This window comes from Seriola lalandi, unplaced genomic scaffold (genome assembly GCF_002814215.2).
Source record: "Seriola lalandi dorsalis isolate HSWRI2012SDOR001 ecotype SW California unplaced genomic scaffold, Sedor1 jcf7180002054663, whole genome shotgun sequence".
Taxonomy (NCBI): Eukaryota; Metazoa; Chordata; class Actinopteri; order Carangiformes; family Carangidae; genus Seriola; species Seriola lalandi.
The window spans coordinates 978,274-998,654 of record NW_019525216.1 but is presented as its reverse complement, the minus strand read 5'-3'; the positions used below and the strand labels follow the sequence as shown (position 1 = coordinate 998,654).

General features: G+C 40.4%; 1 protein-coding gene across 11 annotated transcripts in view; it reads left to right on the top strand.

The window, feature by feature from the left end:
• Positions 1–20,381, top strand: part of ptprda (protein tyrosine phosphatase receptor type Da) — a 354,362-nt gene that overhangs the window by 183,730 nt on the left and 150,251 nt on the right. For all 11 annotated transcript variants that reach the window (XM_087177922.1, XM_087177921.1, XM_087177923.1 and 8 more), the window contains exon 9: positions 18,918–18,955. The gene's annotated coding sequence lies outside the window, so the exon portion shown is untranslated. The remainder of the gene's footprint in view (positions 1–18,917; positions 18,956–20,381) is intronic.

Here is a 20,381-nt window from a genome sequence, read left to right as displayed (position 1 = left end):
AAATTAAATTAAATTCTGGAGGTTAAAAGAGATGTTTCAGTTTCTTGGTGCAACCTGGTAAGAAACACCAGTCACACTTTCTCATATGATTACACTCATTATGATTTACTCTTGTACTCTATATTAATAACATGAAAACAGTTATAGGTCACTTCATTCAACAAACATGCACGGGCACACATACACACTGCTTCACAAAAAATAATCCTCACCCCACCAGCTAAACATCTTGCTATTTCAAAAGCAGACGATATTCGACATTTGAGAACAAAATCATTCCTTGATACTAAAACAAAAGGACCGAAGCCACAACTAGAGGCAGTCTATAGCACAGATGTCCACCACATGGAGTGGACGCAACTCATTTGTTGTACTTTGCAGTTATTTATTTATATCCTAGGTCTGATATAGGGAAACATCTGTCACCTTTGCCTAAGTGCCTGCTCGCATGATCCATGCTCTATGTTTCAGAATAAAACACTCCCATATTGTTTGGCTCTGCAGTCCTGAGCTCAGGTGCAGAATCCTGTTAGGCATTTGGAATGCCCTGCTGTTGCAATAGAAGCAGGCAAGACACAAACACCTGGAGACTTCATGTGTTCCACCAGAATTAGCAGTCATTGCCAAGCTATCGCATGGCTCTGCTTTGAGTTCCAGTGACATCATACCTGCTTTTGAAATTAAATTAAAATTGTGGCACAACAGTCAAGTAGGTTATAAATCCAAAGCTCCAATTAAATGTGCATTTATGATATTTAATATTTGAGCTAGACTACTCTGTTAGACTGGAAATCATACATAAAGAAACATGGGTTGTATTATGATATAAGAAACTAGTTTCTTTTGTGAAATAAAGACACTGATCAATTAATTTTTTCAACAAACGTAAGGATGACTGGATTGTTATCCAGCATGGTCAGTGCTGTAAAGCCCTCGATTGCTCCTGTACCCCTTTCCATAGTGCTTTTTCTAATGGCAGTCAGCCCAGCACCAAAGTAAATTAAGTAAATGGACATAGTGCTACACTTGTGGAACAAAATCTGACATGCGTGTCTGAAGTATTTGAAGTATCACCCAAGATAAAGGATGTCAGAGAGGTTTTTCTAATTCTCAGGGCCCAGCCCCAAATAGCACCAATCGCCATCTGTATTCTTGTTTTTGCAGCACTCACTAAATCAACACGCTCGACACCACAAGCCTGAGGATGCCTCGGCACAATCATGCATGACAACATCAAAGCTTTTCTTTATTGGCTCCCTTCTTCATTTTTTCCCCTCCTCAGCCCCGCTTAACTGCTATTTGGAGCTAAAAGCAGTGGTACCATTTGCAAATATCATCTGTGGGGTTAGTGCAAGTACTGGAAATCCTAGCTGTCTCTTGTGAGTGGCTTCAGTCACAGCCGATAGCCGTGTTCAAGGATGATTTTATCCTTGCGCAGGTGGAAATTTAACAAGTGAACCTGCGTGCACATGGATTACCAGGGAAGGGTTGTAGCCTGATCTGTGAATCTGTTGGCTTCGAAAGGACTCGCCAGCTTAAAAACAAATCCTTAGTAATAGACTGTTCAGCATTCCTCAGGATCTTCACTTAATTGCCTGTCTTTGTTCCTACCTCAACATATTGACAACCATAAATCTCTAAAATGTCGGATGAGCCAAATCCCCAGATTTCCATGAGCAGGATGTTTCAATGATGAGCTGGATCTGTCATAGGGGAGCCACTCAGCACCCACAAACAGATTGAGCAGGCACCCAAGATGGATCTGTCGACACTTCATTCTGCATATCTCTATTTAATGATATTATATTTCATTTCCCGAGCAAAGAAAACACCATTACCCAAAGCAGTGAGTCGTAACAAGCCATTCTGCAACAGATTTCTTGGCCTCCTTGGTGGTACGGTAATTGAATTACAATCGCATATGACAGAAAGTTTGGGAATTATTGTATTTGCTTCCATTTGTTTCTTGTTACATCCCAAGTTCAACTTTGTACACATATGAAAACATTGAAGCATACAGCAGATTGGTACAGTTTTCACCTAAATACTGTATGAACATATTCGGATGTATTAAGATCTTGAGTGAATGCTTCAGTGATGCCTCAATATGAACAGAAATTATTATGCTACACGTACTGTTATGGGTAAAATGAAGGGTAGCTGCTTATAGTGTGCTATATAATCTTCGTAAATCACCATACAGGAAGACGTGGGTGGCCAACCAGCAGAGAGGTCACAAGAAGCGGTCCTCAGGCAGTATTAGGTTGATTTCTGACAGTTCCTATGCCTCGCCCCATATTGATAACTACCTAGAATTCATTTCCCTGGTAACTGTGGTTAAGTGTTTTGAAAGCCATTGGGGTTTTGAAAAGTGTGCCCAGTTGTTTTGACCACAGATTGAAAAGCAGTTATCATTTCAATGGGAGCAATATGCTCATAGGGGAAAGGACAAAAAGGTCAGCAGAAGTGGAGTAAGTGCTCCCTCAGGCACAAACACAAGGCCATTCAAAAGGCCCCACAGAGAGACCAGGGGAAATTGATTTCAGCTTTATTCCTGGTCAAATGCATGACTATGCTGGCGGGTGGCCCAATAGTGGACCTGTCCACTCAAATTAGGAAACCATTTGGAAGATATGGCCACATGTGAATGGCCAATCACACTCTATGAAAATTGTACCACAATAACATTATTTCACACATCAAAACATCTAGAGGTCATCCACTGCTCCTGTTTTGTGAGTGATGATCTTTTTGTTGGAGCAGGCCCCCCATCTACTAAAGTAGTTTGATAAGTGCACTGTATGGCCTCCACCGGCAAAACTTAACAGTAACGCTGTAAAATGTTTCTGGGGCACTGTCATCGGCACAAATTACATAAAGACATAAAAGCTTTTGCTACCGGCTGCATGCATTTTGACAAAAGTGGGATTGGCACATATTTTTTTCCCCCATTGATAATGGAGAGAGAGTGCTTTCAGCTTCACTAAGAGACATTAACCCACCCCTCACCCCCCCAACCCATCATCAAACCACTGGATAAGGCAAGAGGGGTGAGGGTAGGATGTTCAAACATGCATATGTCATCTATCTGGTACTTTTGACACCAGCTGAGTTGACAGGTTTTGAATGGATATTTATTTATTTAGTCAAATTTTTAGATATTCACAAACAAAGAGGAAGCCATTCATATATGAGGGTAATGGTTTAATTTTAGTCTCGGTTGAAATTTTCACACAATCTTTGCTTTAATGCAGCAGTAAGTGAGCTAGGAGGCTGTTTTTCAATCCCACGTGATACAGAGAGTATACTAACATGGCACACATACAATTTGTCGTCTTTCTAGCATAAGTGGTAGCAGTAACAAGAAACAGCTGACTTTGTTCATGCTTATATAGTATAAGCAAAATAGTATTGTGACTTGAGCCTAATGTATGTTTTGAGCCATAAATTTAGTTGTGATCAGTTCAGAAAAGGGTCGGTACACTCAGACTGCCACAAACGTTTTACAGTTTTCATTGGCACTATTTCTTTGGTAGAAAGTAGTTCCAATTAAAACCTCTAACATGAGGCCTGTGATTTATGCAGAGTGACCAGGACAATGTTTCTGGAAAAGCACATTGTTCCTGAATTTAGAAGCTCAAATTTCAATACTCTGAGCACAGTAATTGAAATTCCATTCACCAATATTGTGCTGAGATGGCAGCGGAACAAATAAAACCAAAGTTTTCTGCATGGTTCAACAGAGGTACTGTAAGTGAGAAAATTTGTAATTGGGGTGAACTGAGCCTTTAAGTGTGCCCTTGTTGCCATATTTTTTGTTTTTGTTCATTTGCAGTTCTTTCATTTCCTTACATTGGCCTGGTTTTCCTCCTTGGCTAGATTATTGTACAGTCAATGTGGAGCTCTGTGGGAGCTCTGTGCTTATAGCCACACACTGTGCACATGCATGATTTATGTATGTTTTCTTTGCTTCGCTCTTTTTATGATGCAGCAAATCAGGTTCAGTTAAGCCCAAAAAGAAAAATGCACTAGTTCCCCCCCACACAACCACCATGTTTATACAATACACTACAGTATATGAAGCAGGACAGGAGCATTGGTACGGAAAAGAGGGTTGTACCAACCATCACTATGTTGCTTCAACACCACGGACCTCGGGGCTTTGCTGGCTGCCAAGCTGCAGTCAACCACAGAGCTGTGTGCTTATTTTCTCTGCCCTCTTCTTGACCATATGGAGCATGAGGGTCACAGGGACACTGTGTATCACAGATTTGTCTCTGTGTGTGAGAGTGTGTGTATACATGTGCATGTGTATATGTATTGAATGTGTGCGAAATGAGCCAAATCTGCTCGCTAGTGTCTGTGGATTTGGCAGTGGGGTGCACTGATTTTGTCAGCATTTGCATTTTCCTGCCAGCCAAGAATACTTTTATTAGCACTACCAATATAGATGCAGAAAACAGTTCATAGTCTTTTAACATTCTGCTGTGCTGGAAGTAACAAATTGGCTGTGTCCTTGTCTCAGTTTATCCCGGGATTCCTTTTTTCCCTAATAAATTTAAAATCAACAATTGCCAAGACAGTACGAGCAGCTTTTATTCATGTGACCGATGGGCGATCTCACTGTACAAGTGTGAAAACCCCAGATGATAAATGTAAATGCCAAAGGTCAGAGACACTCTATAGGTGCACGATGATGAAGTGTCTTTTACTCCATTGCCAGCTGATCCGGGGTCAGCTTGTCAGAGCTGACATGGTGACATAGTAGCAACCTCTCATTTAATCACCATATTAATTCACCCATCACAAAGCCCTAATGACACCGCCGCTGGCCGATTAATCTCCGAATTTGATTTAGCGAGTATCCATTCATCATAACTGACTGTTTCAGTTTGCAATCAATATGGCCCTTTTAGCACTTTGGACACCTAGACCTCATGAGGTACACAGTCATGGTGTGAAGACTGTTACGATAAAGTAAATGCTTGCCCAGGCCATAGGGGAGATGCATCAATCATGTACCAGTGCATACATCAGAAGCACTTTTTCCTCAGGTTCATAGCTTCATATAAAAATCTCCTTCTGACCACAATGAATCTTGAGTTGAAAAATCATTTTGCTTTATACTTGGGAAAGATGTAGTGATACTGCCTCCTAGCTTGCGGCCGCCAGTTTAGTTGTGTACAACTGTTTTCATCCCTGTATCTTGGAATAAGCCTTGTTGCTAGTGCACCTTGTCAGTATCCCTGCATGCTTGCGCTTGGACACACTCTCGCCCATACATGCACACGCCATCAAGCCGCAGGGCGAAGGCAGCTCTGCTCACTCAAGGGGAAAGTGAACAGCTGTGCCGGTGACAGCTGGAGCCGTCATGACATCCCCTCACCAAATATCAGGGATGGCTTAGGACGCAATGGCGTATCAGCCGAGAGGGGTCCATTTACAACCTGGACGAGACGCCGAGGCTTTAGCCTGCGACCGGGCTGAAGCGACAGAGCTCAGTTTTTCCTCCTCACATTTCCAGTGATAATGTGAGAAGTAATGAGTTTCTCCTTGGTCTGCAGCCCATATAATAGTCCCCCATTTGCTTCAAAACAAGCCCAATGGAGCAAATTAGATAATGTTGTGCCTGTGAAAAATGGGCTGAATACTAATGTTTATTTTCAGAGGTCCAGTTTCAACGATTCCTCATCAGATTCTCACCAGAATCTTGTTTCACTCCTTACAATTTCTAATCTTATCTTGAACAATGCAGTGGTAATTCACTCAGGGGGAAGAAAAAAAAAAACTCTGCTATACACCTTAAATATAAAAGCAGTAAATTTAGAATTTACTCTGTGCCACTAACTAACATCAGTGGCATGTCAATCATTTTGCCTTACCCTGGAGATACATTAAGAATGCAAAATGTTATCGCACATAAACACTTTTTCTAATCATCCCCGAGTTTGGGTTTTGTTTGAAATACTGAAAATGATGGATGTCTAAAATGTGCTAGAACCAGTCGTAATTGTGGAGGCAGCATTAAAAAAAGAAATCAGTGTACTATGCAAATGAGCATAATCACCTTCAGCCCCTTTAGCACCAGACCGATTTTAATTACACCTTAATTTCATGTATAAATACCCCCAATTCAGACGAGCTGCTGCAGTAAGTCCCAGCAGAATAGACTGAGTGGGAGGACTGTATAGGTACAGATAATTACAACTCACTGTTATGGACTCCTGATTATATGAAGTGGTGGCCAACATACTGTCTCCAAATGCCACTGAATGAACTTTACCAGAGTGATAGATTAAAGTATATCACAGTTTTGATAGTGGTGCCATCTGAACTGAACGGTACTTCATACATGGCTTGGACAGTGTCTTTTTAGCTCTTAGATTCAGACCTGGACTGTCCAGTTTTGTGATGTTGATGCAATATGAGTCCAGGGTATATAAAAATCAGAGTTACATTGAATCTTACATTTATGATACCAATTTGTTACATGGTACAGGAAAAACAGAGCATGGAGGAGCTAGATTTTCCCCTGCCAGATGTTCTGAAAACTGTTCTGTAAGTGGAATTTTGTTGAGACGGTTACTGAGAGGTTATTTAAAAACCAAAGACTTTATGGTTGTGTTTGTGGGTACATCTGTGTTTAAAATTAAGTGTGATTTGTCTACGAAAAGTTTCCAGGTTTTAATTAACTTGATAACGTAACAGATTTAACAGACACGGCCACATGTTTGCTTCTTACTTTTTGATGTAATCCATGGAAATTACAAAAACTTGATTTATATATGTACCTGTGGCTTGAATGAAACAGCAGAGCCTTAGTCTTGAAGAACCATTAAAGTTATAAATAGAGGCTTTTTCTCCTGCATTGTTGAAAACACCGGAGGAGCATATGCTTAGGCACAGCTTGTTGCGGCCTCAGATGTTCCTTAACAGTTGATTTCCTCATGTTGCATTTCCTTTTTCACCATGTTATTGTACTAATTATTTTTCGGCACGTTCCACTTGAGTGGCTCACCGCTCGGACCGCACAAACTCAGCCCAGTTTTTTTTTTTTTTTTTTTTTTTTTCCCCTTACCCCAGAAGCACCCAACACAAGGCCCCCTGAATATCTGCCCAGCTGTGTGACACATTGGTTCCTCAACACTATTGACTGTTTTGAAATTCTTATGGGAGCTGATGGAGCATTTTCTAGGTCTTCGCTTCTGCAGCCAAATATGATTTGTGCAGAGCAAATTTCCTGCAGAGCTGCTCCCACAGTGTTGATACTCAGGTAAATTCAGATATATATAAAAATCAAATCATTGTTTATATTGCCTGTTTAAGGTGATTTGGATTCTACTGTATGTACTCCACCTCCTGCCATGCTGGAAGGCTGAGAAAATATGAACCAAGTACTTCCATTTTTCACAAAGTGCACAGTGATGCCACAGGTAATTGCCGCAGACATCAGCATACACTGACATGAAGGTGTGTCATTGTGCTGCTTGTCACACTGAATTTTCCGGCTATACATTTTTAAAATTTCCCTCAAACACTCCAACATGCTGCCTGGAACCTTTGCTGCCTGGCATGATGTGAAATGTGCCTGTGCTTTGTGCGCACACCTGTATACCAATGTTACAGTTGGAATCTGAACTGGTATTCATTTTCTGCTCGGAGTAACTACTGTGGTTTGACCTGACTGTAAAATCTCCTGACTTCAGCAGACCAGATATAATCTTGTCTGAAATGCCAGCATGGAAATTCAGACTAAATCTGTCACTCTCTTTGAGGTTTCTCATATTTTTTTTTTTTTTTTGCTCTTACAAGCAAGACAATAAAAAATATCAGCTCTGTGGATGTTTGTATCCTTTAAGAAAATAATAATAATAATACCAAAAAAAAAAAAAAAAAACTAGAGAAACAAATGAGTCAATGCATATTTCACATTCATTTAGGAGAAAAGAAAGTGCTGGCTGTTCTGTAATTTCAGACTTGCCTACTGAGGTCAGGGGTTCCATGCTTGAACGCCTGCATTTGCATCTTTGACTCGCTCTGGCCCAGTGAGGAAGAATGAGTTGTTGCATCTCCTGTGATGTGCAAAAGTGAGAATGTACAACAGCATTCACTGAACTACATGCGCTCCACTGATCCCAGCGTGAAACTATTTCACCACAGCAGGGCATGCCGTCTCTCACAAAAACTATACAAATGCAAAACCACATGAAAACGGGGCCAGACTTTCATGGGAGCACATGAAGACCTGCACCCAGACACAATAAGCAACGCAGTCATGCGAAAAATTTGCTGCCTAATTTTATTTACATTTATTTTGAGCATTCAATGTTTTGTATTATTTTTTTATTTTTTTTAAACTCTTTGAGTGGCAGGTATTCGTGCATCACCGCTGTTTTCTATTCCCCAATTATCATGCAGGATCATAACAACAACACTAGCCAAAGGCATTTGCAGTAGCTGGGCTTTATGACCCTTGTTTGTCATCCCCAACCTTCTACGCTCTCAATCCAGGCAGGCAAGGTGAAATCTGCATCCATTTCTCATATTTACATATGAACTAATGATTCCCCTGTGGGCTGACTGTGGCCTTCCAAATACTCTACATGGTGCAACCAAGGGTGATGTATAGTACTAGTGGGCAACTGAAGCTGGTGACTAACTCAGTATGATACATGGTTTCACAGTCTAATTGCAGCTCCCAGCTGAATAGGCCATAAGCCAACAGAGACCTACTGACCTTGGTGAAAGTAAAAAAAAAAGGGCCCCATGCCTCTCCATGACCCATTTTGTCACTGTAAAATCTTTGCCAGACATTAAACAACTCTGAAAGGCCACTGTGAATGGCCGTATTTGCCAGCAGTTACTACATAGGCAGGGATGTCATGAACGCTGCTTGTGTAGTACATTGAGAAAGAAGTTAACATCTGTCTCACACCCCAGGGAGAGTACAGTTACACAGTAAATAGTGGTTTACTGATATTTATATATGGCAGTATTTCTAAGGATAGGGAAACCGTACAACATCAAACAGCCAGTTATTTCTGCGGCATTGGCTTCTGTTTCAACAGTTCAGTCTCAGGATCCAACATTAAACAAACCACATGTCTGGCTGCGTAACTTAACCAATACTGGTACATATTGTCGTGTCCAACTGTATTAGATGCACCTGGAGGAAATCTACTTTGGTGGTGGTATGTCACGCAAAGACATTGATGAAAAATAACACACTATCTTTCAAAGAGGCAGATGCTGCCCTCTTTGTTCTCTATCACCTGTCTTCCTACCCCGTCGAAGCCAACAGCTGTTCGTTTGCTGTGCACTTGAAGAGCCAAGTAAAGGCAGGAAACAGATAAATGAATATGTCGATCTCATTAATGATCATGGTGATAGTTGAAGAAGCAGCTTTCATCGGGAAATAAACAGCACATGCGGAAAGTTTCAGACCTGAGTGCCCACAACTCAAAATCATATTCCATACCAAATACTCCAATACTCACAGTGCAGTCAAAAGCTTAAAGTGCCTATTGCCAGTATTGTAACAATGGATCAAATGTCTGTGTAATGAGACAGTGGTCGCTCACAGAGACATACCCACAGAGAATTATCACCTGACTTAGCTCTATGCAGCATTGCAGCCACTTTCAGCTCATTGTTTTGATTTTAGGGTCCACCTATTTACTGTTTTGGCTGACCTTTAGCACATTCATCGAATGGTTTTCATTGACAACAGGCAAAAAAAGATCTGATAAGTCCACCTTCCCGGCACTGTATGGCAGACAGAACCAAGTTAGCAACTAGCTAGTGAAGAGAGTGGAGCATTTAATGGCTTAAGAGCCAGACGTTTCCCGCAGGACTTGGTGGAAATCAAAACAGAAGCTAAAAGGAGAGTGAATATTGGACTCGCATGCATCAGGTGGACCAGAAATATGACCCAAAATGAAGATAATGTTGCTCTGTGGCTGATGTGTCATTAGGCAACAGTGTTTTGATTGAGTTCGCTTTATCAACTTATGGTTGGTTAAGGTTAAGGTTAAGGTTTAACTGAAGTTTGAGGTGACAATACCAGGAAATACATTGCACAGGATGCTACTATCATACAGCTGCCACAGATACACAAACAAATTTTAAACTTCATCTCAAACATGTATATTATGTTGCATTGTACTGATAATTTGCTATAATGGCATAAAAGATAGATCACAAATAAACATAAGCCAGTGTTCCTAGTCTTTCAGCAGTGTATTACACATATGATTTGTCTCTGCATCGCTGTTAAAACTTCTTAGAAGTTTCTTGGCAAACTACAGGAAACCTACAGTACAGAGCCACTCCTTACAAGAGAGGAAGATTTTACAGAAGTTCTGTGACCAAATGCTGATGATTACACTCTCTTGCATGGCAGTTTTAAACCACTTTTCCTGGTCCATTTAGAGAGGTGCCAGCCACTGTTGTACCTGTAACACGTACTACAACAACTTCTAATTGGTTTTACAAGGCAGCTTAGGCTCTAATTGCTGATTTGCCTGGGGAGATTCTTGATCCAAATAGCTTAGCAACTTCTTTTGTGGTGTGCTGTTAGGAGATTTTCATTCATAGGAGAGTAGATAGGACGGGGATTGAATGAATGCGTCAAGAAACAAGCTGTGTACTACATTTAGAGTAAAGGCAGATATGAGCACACTGACATGAGTAAATAAATGCAATTCATGTACCCTGTGTTTATTCTATATCCAGTCTGAAAGTTATCTTTTTTTGGAGGTGGCACAGAAAAATATTGTTCACATTTGGAGGACGGATTTGGCGGCAACCAATTACATTATTTCTGACTGCAAGATCAGGAGAGCATGATAAATAAATGCAACATTGCTGTGTTTAAAGAAGTGTTTAAAGATGAACATTTTCAAACCCTTTAAGACAGATCTTGTGCTTAGTTCAGGTCAGGGAGAAATTAATTGGATGTTTTAGAGTAAACTATGATATTTAAACAAGTTTGACACCAAATCCAGGGCAGATGAGTAACTGGATAGCTATATCAACAAGATCTAAGTGATACAACACGGCACGCTTTGAATTCTGATTTAACTGATTCATTTTCCTTTTTTTAATAGTACTGCTCTACAAAACAATAAAAACTGTATGTGTACTCAAAACTTCTCTCTCTACTCAATTTGATTTTGAATGAAGCTTCATTTCAAAACACATCAATAAATTGCCTTAAGGGTCATTAGCACAGACATAGTAAATTCATCAATCAGCATTAATCAATGCAGCAGGAAATCTCATTCAAATTCACATTATCGAATGACCATTAAACTAATGCAGTTCATTTTAATATCACTGCATTGAAGAACACATATGTTACTGCAGTGACCACAGACAGTTTAGTCATCTGGCTTCAAACACTGTAGCTGCTCAATAGACAATGAGTGGAATACTGGCTTTATGAAACGATGCATTTGCCATTTTCCCCCTTTACGCACCAGTGGGGTTTGTGTAAAGGTCCACGATTGTCAGCATTACTGGAATGTAAAACTAATTTTAGTGTAAGATTAAAAAGAGTATAACCGTGCAAAAGTCAGTCTACTAGTCAATGTGTAAAGGAGCCGTAGCTTTTCAAGTATGTCTGTAACATTAAACTTTTCGGTGGTAAAACTATAGATTCAATTAATTTGAATAAATTTTTCCCCTTGTAATACTGTAGGCATTCTTCTTTAAGATGTCTATAAGCAGGATGTAAAAGGAAATTGTGACATTTTTAGCAAAGAGTGGTAAAAAGAGAATCAAAAATCAAGTATGTACAATAAACATTTAATGCTGCACCTAATCATTATTTTGATATTCACAATGGATCAAATTACTACATATAATGTTCTTGTTAAATTATAATGTTCTCAGCTCTGCAAAGCTCTGATAAACAGACTCTAGAGTACCTGGAAAACACCAAACAGTAGACAGACAAAGTTAGAATCTAGATGATGAATATCGTGGATCTTTTAGGAACTTAACAGCCAGATTTCACCCTGCTGGCTAAAATATTCATATTATCACCTATTTTATTAGGTGATAATATGCCAATCTTGTATTTACAACTTGTTTTTCTGTCTCAGCTTTAAAATATCTACTTATATTTTTTCTCCTGTTAATATGGCTCAAAGCAGTGGTGGCCTCCAAGGGGATTTCCTCTTGGTAGCACATAAAAGTAGTTTTGCCCCGTTAGTTGTGATTTGTTGCAATGATACACCATTCTTTTCATGTGCATTTTTATTAGCTATTGTCTCTCATGCAGCCATTTTAGGCACAACACCAATTCAGGCCCAGAATAAATTGCGACATTAAGGTAATTTCCCGGCAAATTAAATTTTCACTGACATCATCTTTTTTGTAGTTGGTTATAGTCCATACACTTGCCGGAAGATGATTCTTTTTCTTTCTAAAAGACACTGACAGAAAATATTTTATCTAAGAAAGATTATATAAATGGTATATTACAACCTACTTAAGCAAAATATTAAATAAAGGTCATTCTAATTTGATTGTGATCTGATAGTTTGCCTTTCAAAATGAGTATATTTTAACAGGAGTACATAGTAGAGTGGTGAGCTTTCTTAAAAATCTACAGTGTATTCAGACCCTTTCACTTTTTCACATTTTGTTATGTTGCAGCCTCATGCTAAAATTAAAAAATATTCCCTCATCAATCTACTCTCAGTACCCTATAATGACAGTGAAGACAGAATTTTGGAATTTTTTACAGATTTTATTTAAAAAGAGGGATATCACATTGACATAAGTATTCAGACCTTTTGCTATGACACTTTATTTGCTCAGCTACCTCCCATTTCTCTTGATCATATTTGAGATGTTTCTACACCTTGATTGGAGTCAGCCTGTGGTAAATTGAAGTGATTGGACATGATTTGGAAAGGCACACACCTGACTATATAAGGTCTCACAGCTGACAATGCAGATCAGAGCAAAAACCCAGCCATCGAGTCAAAGGAATTGCCTGCAGAGCAGGACTGTATTGAGCCACTGACATGGGGAAGGCTACAAAAAACAAAAACCTGCTGCATTGAGCTCGAGAGATCCTGTGTGGAGATGGAAGAAATTTCCAAGAGAACACCCATCACTGCAGCACTCCCCCAATCTGGGCTTTATGGCAGAGTGGCGAGACAGAAGCCTTTCTTCAGTGAGAGACACATGAAAGCTGCTTGGACTTTTCAAAAAAGCACATAAAGGACTCAGACTGTCAGGAACAAGATTCTCTGCTTTGATAAAACCAAGATGAATGTTTGACCTCAATTCAGATGATTTTAGCATAAGGCTGCAACATAACAAAATGTGAAAAAAAGTGAGGGGGTCTGAATATTTTCTGAAAGCAACGTAGATAAACACATAGACTTCTCAAAATGCATCTATATAACTGTAAAATTAGATGGTAAAATTTGAAAAAGTGTACATCATCATAATGATATAATACTGATGTAATAATGTGCCACTGAGACCTTAAACATATAATTCCAAATATGTTCACCACATCACAGGATCAAAAAACCATAAATTAAATTTTTTAAGCACAAAAGGTCCATGGTAAAATCTCTAAGGTGCAGCATGTCTCTGATCGGCTCACAGATTCTATGTTGTTGTGGCCCTCATTTCCAAATCTGCTCCTCAATAACACCCAAGAACTAAACAGTTTGGGAATATGGTGGGAGTAATCTGACAGAATATATGCAGTTTCATAAGACTAGCCAGGCAGAAAATAGATTGGGGGTTGTGATTTCAGGGAGTTAGGATGGAAGTGGCGGGGGTTACAGCGAAATAATGTGTCACTCACAGTGCAGAGACTGCTGCCTCTACAACTAAGGCTGAGGCTTGACCCACAGCCTCTTCCATGTGATAAAACCTGAGCATTTGTACCTTTCACCTTCAGCTGCTGTAAAAGTCCTTACAGAAAAGCAACAAGAAAATGAGACTTGACAGAAAAAGCGATCCTTTCAGACGCATTTCTCTCATCATTTATTTTGTCTGTAATACTGCAATGTAGGCTCACAGACTTTCTGTATGTGCCTTGACAGAAGTGCAAGGTAATTATTGAAACATATGGATGGCTGGGCCCTCTCTTAACCCTCTCACTAATGATGCTTGACTATTACAGAAGGGCACAGGAAGGACACTTCTACCATTAACTGATAAATCCCACCAGAGATCCATGACTTCTCCTACACTTGTTGGCTAAAGAGAAGCTTTTAGAGCTTCAGAGAGAAGTGGGTAAAAGTCTGACATACATAACCTTATTCATGGTCAAAGGTATTCTTCAAAATCAATTTAATTACTATCATTTTAGATGGTGTTGCTGTTGGTCTGAATAGAGTCATGGTTCATGTTCAAAAAGAAAAAATATTTCTCCTACATTTAAGACATGCCGAACAGTTACTACTGTATTTCAGCAACTGAGTGAAGCAACTGATGGACTAAGTAATCTTAAAAAAGGTTGCTCTCTCTGAGGCCAATGGTAGTCTGGGTTTTGCACATGAAATTACAACAATTGGTTAATCTTTGCTAGATCAAAGCCTTTCCATTGGCAGCAGATTTAATTTAACTCTAGACGACCCACTTCAACTCGATTAACTTTCTTTGGTGAATGGGATCAGGGAAGATGCCTCCCCATAATGCCAGCTCCCTTAGGGCAATTTTTCAGCTTGGAAGCTGCAGCTCACTCTCATGTTAATGGACCCAGCAATTACCCTCCCCAGTCCATGCAAAACATGCGTACATCCCCCAGGTACATCGCAGTGTGACCCAGCCAACTGAAGCTTTTGTTCATGTTGTCTTGTGGCTATGGGCAAAAGTGATGCTGCTACACAATGGACTAAAAGCTTTGGCGGACTGCAAGAGTCCCCAACACAATGGCTGTAACCGGTCCAGAAGCAGTAGTTGAAAATAGCGTCACTCCTTCAGCTATATCCAGCACACACACAATTCAGCTGAAATGGCCTTTTACTAAATAGACCTCTGCATCATCAGCAGCTGAGCATTCGGACGACTGCTAAATATTTGCATGAGACCAATATTAAAATGTAAAGTGGATATGATAAACATACATAGCATTTTGAAAAGCTCAATACTAAATACAGCTCTAACAGAATTTATAACGAGATCATATACAGAGTTATTGACTGCCCTGACGCAACCTTACTGTGCTGTTGATTTTATCTTCAGGCAGTGCACATATATTGTACCAGAAGTCCAGCTGAGTGGGTGAAATGAAGGAAAATGAAGGCCAACAAGTACATCTGTTCAGTCATTCTAAGTGAAAGATTTTACTGCATTGGTGTCCATGGACCACCTCAACACATTCCCCAACTGACACATAGCCCACATCTTTGATTGGTCCATAACACCACAGCAATTCTCACATCTATCTCTTCCAGTTGCTAATTGACACAGCAGGAAGGATTCCACCATTTCATTCTTTTCCCTAAACGACTATTGGACACAGGAGACCAGATGGTCTGTCTGCGGATGTCACTGGTGGCAAGTTGTTATATTTGACAATGTGGGCTGATCTGGCAACTATCAGTACAATTTTTTTTGCTGCCTTCAAGAAGAAGCAACTGGGAAAACAGCACTTGGATTGATTTCATCCCTCATTCAGCGCACAGCAAATATTTTTGACATAGACATATGGTGGAGAGAAGTGCACAGAAGCAGGCTGCCCAGCCTCAAGGCTGAGCTGTTTTCACTTCGTTTCAGGCAACACGTGCGAGCAATGTATGCAATGTGTGCATGCAGGCAGCAGACAGGCAGGCAGGCAAGCGGGCGCACAGTGGTTCAGCTCAAACACACAGACACAGAGGCAAGTGATAAATCTCTGCAGAACAACAAATATTCCACCTTAAAGAATTCTCCCAAGAGCCTTTTTTTTCCCAAAGACTTGTATTGTTTACAAATATAATTCAACACAATGCTTCCTTCTGGTGTTATTACATCATATTCATCAGGCCTTCATTAAGTCAAACTACTTGACTCTGGACCACAACACTGCACTGGAAGATGTTGGCTGTAAGGAAGGAAGTAGCAATGCTGCCTCGAAATTCCACCTCAGTCACCCTGTCTTCAGATGAACCAATCTTTAAGAAATAGAGTCTTTCACCTTCAGTCCATTTGGAATTGGGGGAACCAACCTGACGTTCAAAGTTGCTTGCTGAAGCAGAGTCCCTGTCTGGGCTTTGGCAGCTGGACTGATAGCCAGCCCTGTGGAATGGCAGCTGTTGAAGGGCTTTTTAAATTGCACTCAGGTTGATGGGTGGCTGTCAAGAGGGCAATGGACAGAGAATTTCGAAAGGGGGAAAAAAAAGTCAGATCACCAAGGGAATGGGCAGAGGGGTAGGGGGGTGGATGGGCAGGGAGGACAGTGACCCTGACACCAAGGTGTACAGAAAAAGAAACGTCACAAATACTGAAATAGAAATGGAAGTATATAAACTGAAGGCAGTGGAAAAAGTGATGTACGGGGGAGGGGCATTGGTAACGTAAAAGGGGGAGGTGGGTGACATCAATGTTGGAATAAATGGAGCGCTAAGGCCTGTCATCTCCAGGGTTATTTAGGTAGGCATCAAATCATCACTGTTGATCGAGTTTGATATTCCCTGACTATATTTACATGGAGCGGGATAATATCACTTTCTTTGCTAGCTTAATCGCCTGTCACAGATACAAATGGAAATGTCAGACGTAGACAGAGCTCTCATTCTCCTTTTCATGGTGATCTACTGTGGCCTTTGTGCCCATCAAGTCATACCATTCTATTAATTACAATAGCTAAGACATGTTTTCCACTGGCGTTTGAATGAAATCACTGTGAATGCATAGTACACACATAGTATTTCAAATTAAGCAACGTGTGTGTTTTGCCATTTACAGTGCAGTGGAACACTGTGGGTGTCATATAATGTTACTCTTTCAGCCTTACTGGCTAATCCTGCTTTGCTGTGGTTGTGCTGTGCAACAGATGGTCTTTTAAGAAGGTCATAATGTGTATTTCCCCAGTTATTACACGTGCTAGTTTTATTATTTGGGGATATTTAAGACATAATCTAGAAACTACCAATATGTTGTCAAACTGCAGCTGAGCAGTCACAGCACTTGTTAAACATATTAGACTCTGTGGAGATCTCTGTGGAGTGTTTAAGATTGAAATGTGTGAAGTGTACACTGAGCCGCAAATTATTTCAAACTATTCAATTAGTACCGTTAAGTATACTATCTTACAGCATACTGTTGAATGACTAGCAGGAATGTCTGCCATCCTAACAACTTAAACACTATGCAGTGAAGACAGGCTTGGGCACCATTAAATGTGACTGTCTGTCTGTTTTAAGGGAGGAACATTACTGTCTAGAGCTATCCTTTGAACTTTCAGTTGGAATTTATTCTCTGCATCTCCACATACTCCCACAGTGTAAAACAAACAGATTGATTTCCCTCTGTTTGTATCTCCAACCAACTGACCCTGTGAGGTTCTGATAGTACCGCAGTGGCTACATTCATGGCCAATTATTAGCAATAAATCTACTAAGGGCGGTAGGACCTCTGACAGGTGGCTCTCTCATTGCCTGCTGATTGCTGGAGTGTACCTATTAATCATTTTCTGTATTCCCCACCGGTCAAGAAACCTTATTAGTGGAGGGATGGATCAGATACAATGGGGCAACCAATTTCCTCTTTCCTAACTCTCTGTTGTGTTTTGCTCTCTCTCATTTGTTCCCTCTCAAATTGTGCTCGCATCAGTATATCAGATTCGCAAAATGCCAGTTTTCACACGTAACAAGCTGACATGTAGAGAGATAACAAGTTCATATTAATTACAACAATAGTTCAAAGATGATTTTATATTTCAAAATGTAAAGGATTTGTCATATCCAAGCAAATGACTGTCTGCTTTAATGGCATTCATTGAAACACTGCACAGCACCCATAAGCCTGTGCCTAAAACAGCCCCATGATTATATGCCAGTGAAATGACAACGTACTGTACATCAAACTGTAGCCATTTAGTCTCAGTAACTCCATGATATAGCTTGCATTTAAACTAGGAAATAAATTCCCCTTCAGCATTTTGACAGCAGCTATTCAGATACTTAGCCCTCATACTCTGCAGTCATATTCCTCTGCCAGAATCAATTGCGCTGGCAACCATTGCCAAGCCTGAATTTTATCTCCCAGCTGGAAAAAAAGGGGGAAGGGAACAGAGCATGGAGATATGCTGTTTATCAGTCACACGACTAATTCTCTCTCCCATCTCTCTCGATTCCCCTTTTGAAAGTGAACTTGGTATTAATCTACAAGACCTTGAGCGCCTTATACACACAATCAGCAGTGACGTGCCCCTTTTTACCCCTTTTTTGGTCAATCTCTGACCTTTTGAGTGCCGCCCACGTTTTAATTAGTACTAAACTAAAAAGCTGCTCAGTGCCCCCCTAACTCCCATTTCCCCTTTGTTCTCACAACTCCTTTATGTGTGCCCCAATGAAATCCATGGGAGATATACCACATTCAAGCACTGATTGAATATCAGTGGTGAAGAGGAGGTTTTTGTAACTGGGTTGGAAAATTACAAGGGCTTAAGCGTCAGACACATATGCCTGCCAAATGTAATCAGTGGGTAATAAATGTTTGCCCTTTACACTATAAAAAGCAATGGCAGCACTGAATTAGTGCTCAGCTCAGGGCAGCAGATCACTACACTGTTGTAGCTGTGATTAAAATTATTTCCCAACAACAAAACCTACTGCTATCTTCACCCATGCTTGTTGAACTCTTCCCCACAAATGGCATCAACTTCTTATCATAACAGCCTTTATGACAGCATGAATAAACTGTAATCTAACATGTTCTTTTTTTTTGTCCTGCAGCTCTTGAACTGCTGGGAAGGTTGCTTGAGTGCTGAAAGGTAAGCTTTTGCAATCAGATCTGATGCAACAATCACTGTGTGTTCAACAACAAAGACGGGTCATGGCATTTTAAGCTGGATTTCCATTTCTGTCCGGTTAATGCTGGTTGCAGCAGAACGGCACCTCAGAGGGTAGAGTGTGAAGGTCTCTTGCTCTTTTCTCCCCACTGTTTAATTAGCATGGTCTCAGGGACTGGGGTGCCGCTTTAGCAATCACGAATCCTGCCCAGCCAATAAGAACTTGTGTTCAACCACGTCTGACAGAGATAAATGGCATGCCGCAACATCTCAGCCTCGCCCATCATCTCTGTTACCCATGCAATAGTGCACTGTGGGAAGAGTAGAGGAGTGCCACAAAAGTGGGCATGTGGGTCATTCAATAACAAGAATCTATGTGGGTGTTTTCAGTGAGTTTGTGTGTACAATGTGTTTGCAAAACGAACCAGATCTGCTTGTGTTTGTGTTGTAACCATGGTTGTGTATTGGCTGAGGACATATTCAACATCTTGACAAGTCCCAATTGATGCATTCTGGATGCATTTGAGGTAAAAATTAACACTCTTAGCAGCCCTAACAGAAAAGTGCGGACACAATAGAGAGGAGTGCCCCATGTTTCCTAATTGAGATGCCATCCGTTTGCTCTCTTTCACCTGATTGAGATTCAGAGGCTAGATTTGGTCAATTGTTGGTAAATTTATGACGGTTTTAGTCAGTGAAACTGAGCCAATCACAAGAGGATGAGGCATTACTTACTGTGACTTGATCAGTAAGTATTTTGGAACTCATTCAATTAAAAGGGGGCATTTTTCTGGAGAAAATGTCTGAAAATTGGTCTGTCTTTGAAACAAGGGAACTGTTATTCATCCGTGCAAAAGCACAAGATTAACAGAGAGCTTCCACTGAATACATTATATGCAAAATCATGCATTACCTAGTCATTCGAGCCAGATGCTACATCTTGTCAAATTGGTCAAGTACCATCATGGCATGTCAGATGGGCACAGATTTGACACTGATTTTTATTTTTTATTTTTTTCTGTACAGAGAGATCTATAGTACATGTGCATGAATAAAACCACTATCATAGCAAGATAATTATACCCAGTGATGCTAATGGTAACAAGTGAAAAAGGGGACTTGTCTGCCAAATAATCATGCATGTGATCTGTTTGAAAAAGAAATGGAAATTCACCAAGCGTAAATCACACAGTTGAGTTGGAAGAGAGACTGATTTCCCACACATAGATCAGTGATCCAACCATTTTTAGACAGTGACTGTTCCTAGTAGCCTGTGGTGAAAGTCTCAGGTAAACACAATATGACTATGAATCACCTGCAAGCAAGTGCTGGGTCCAGAAAAGACTTAACTCATCAGGCTGAACCTAATCACAGTCTCCACTCCAAACAAGGGAACATATTGTAGGCC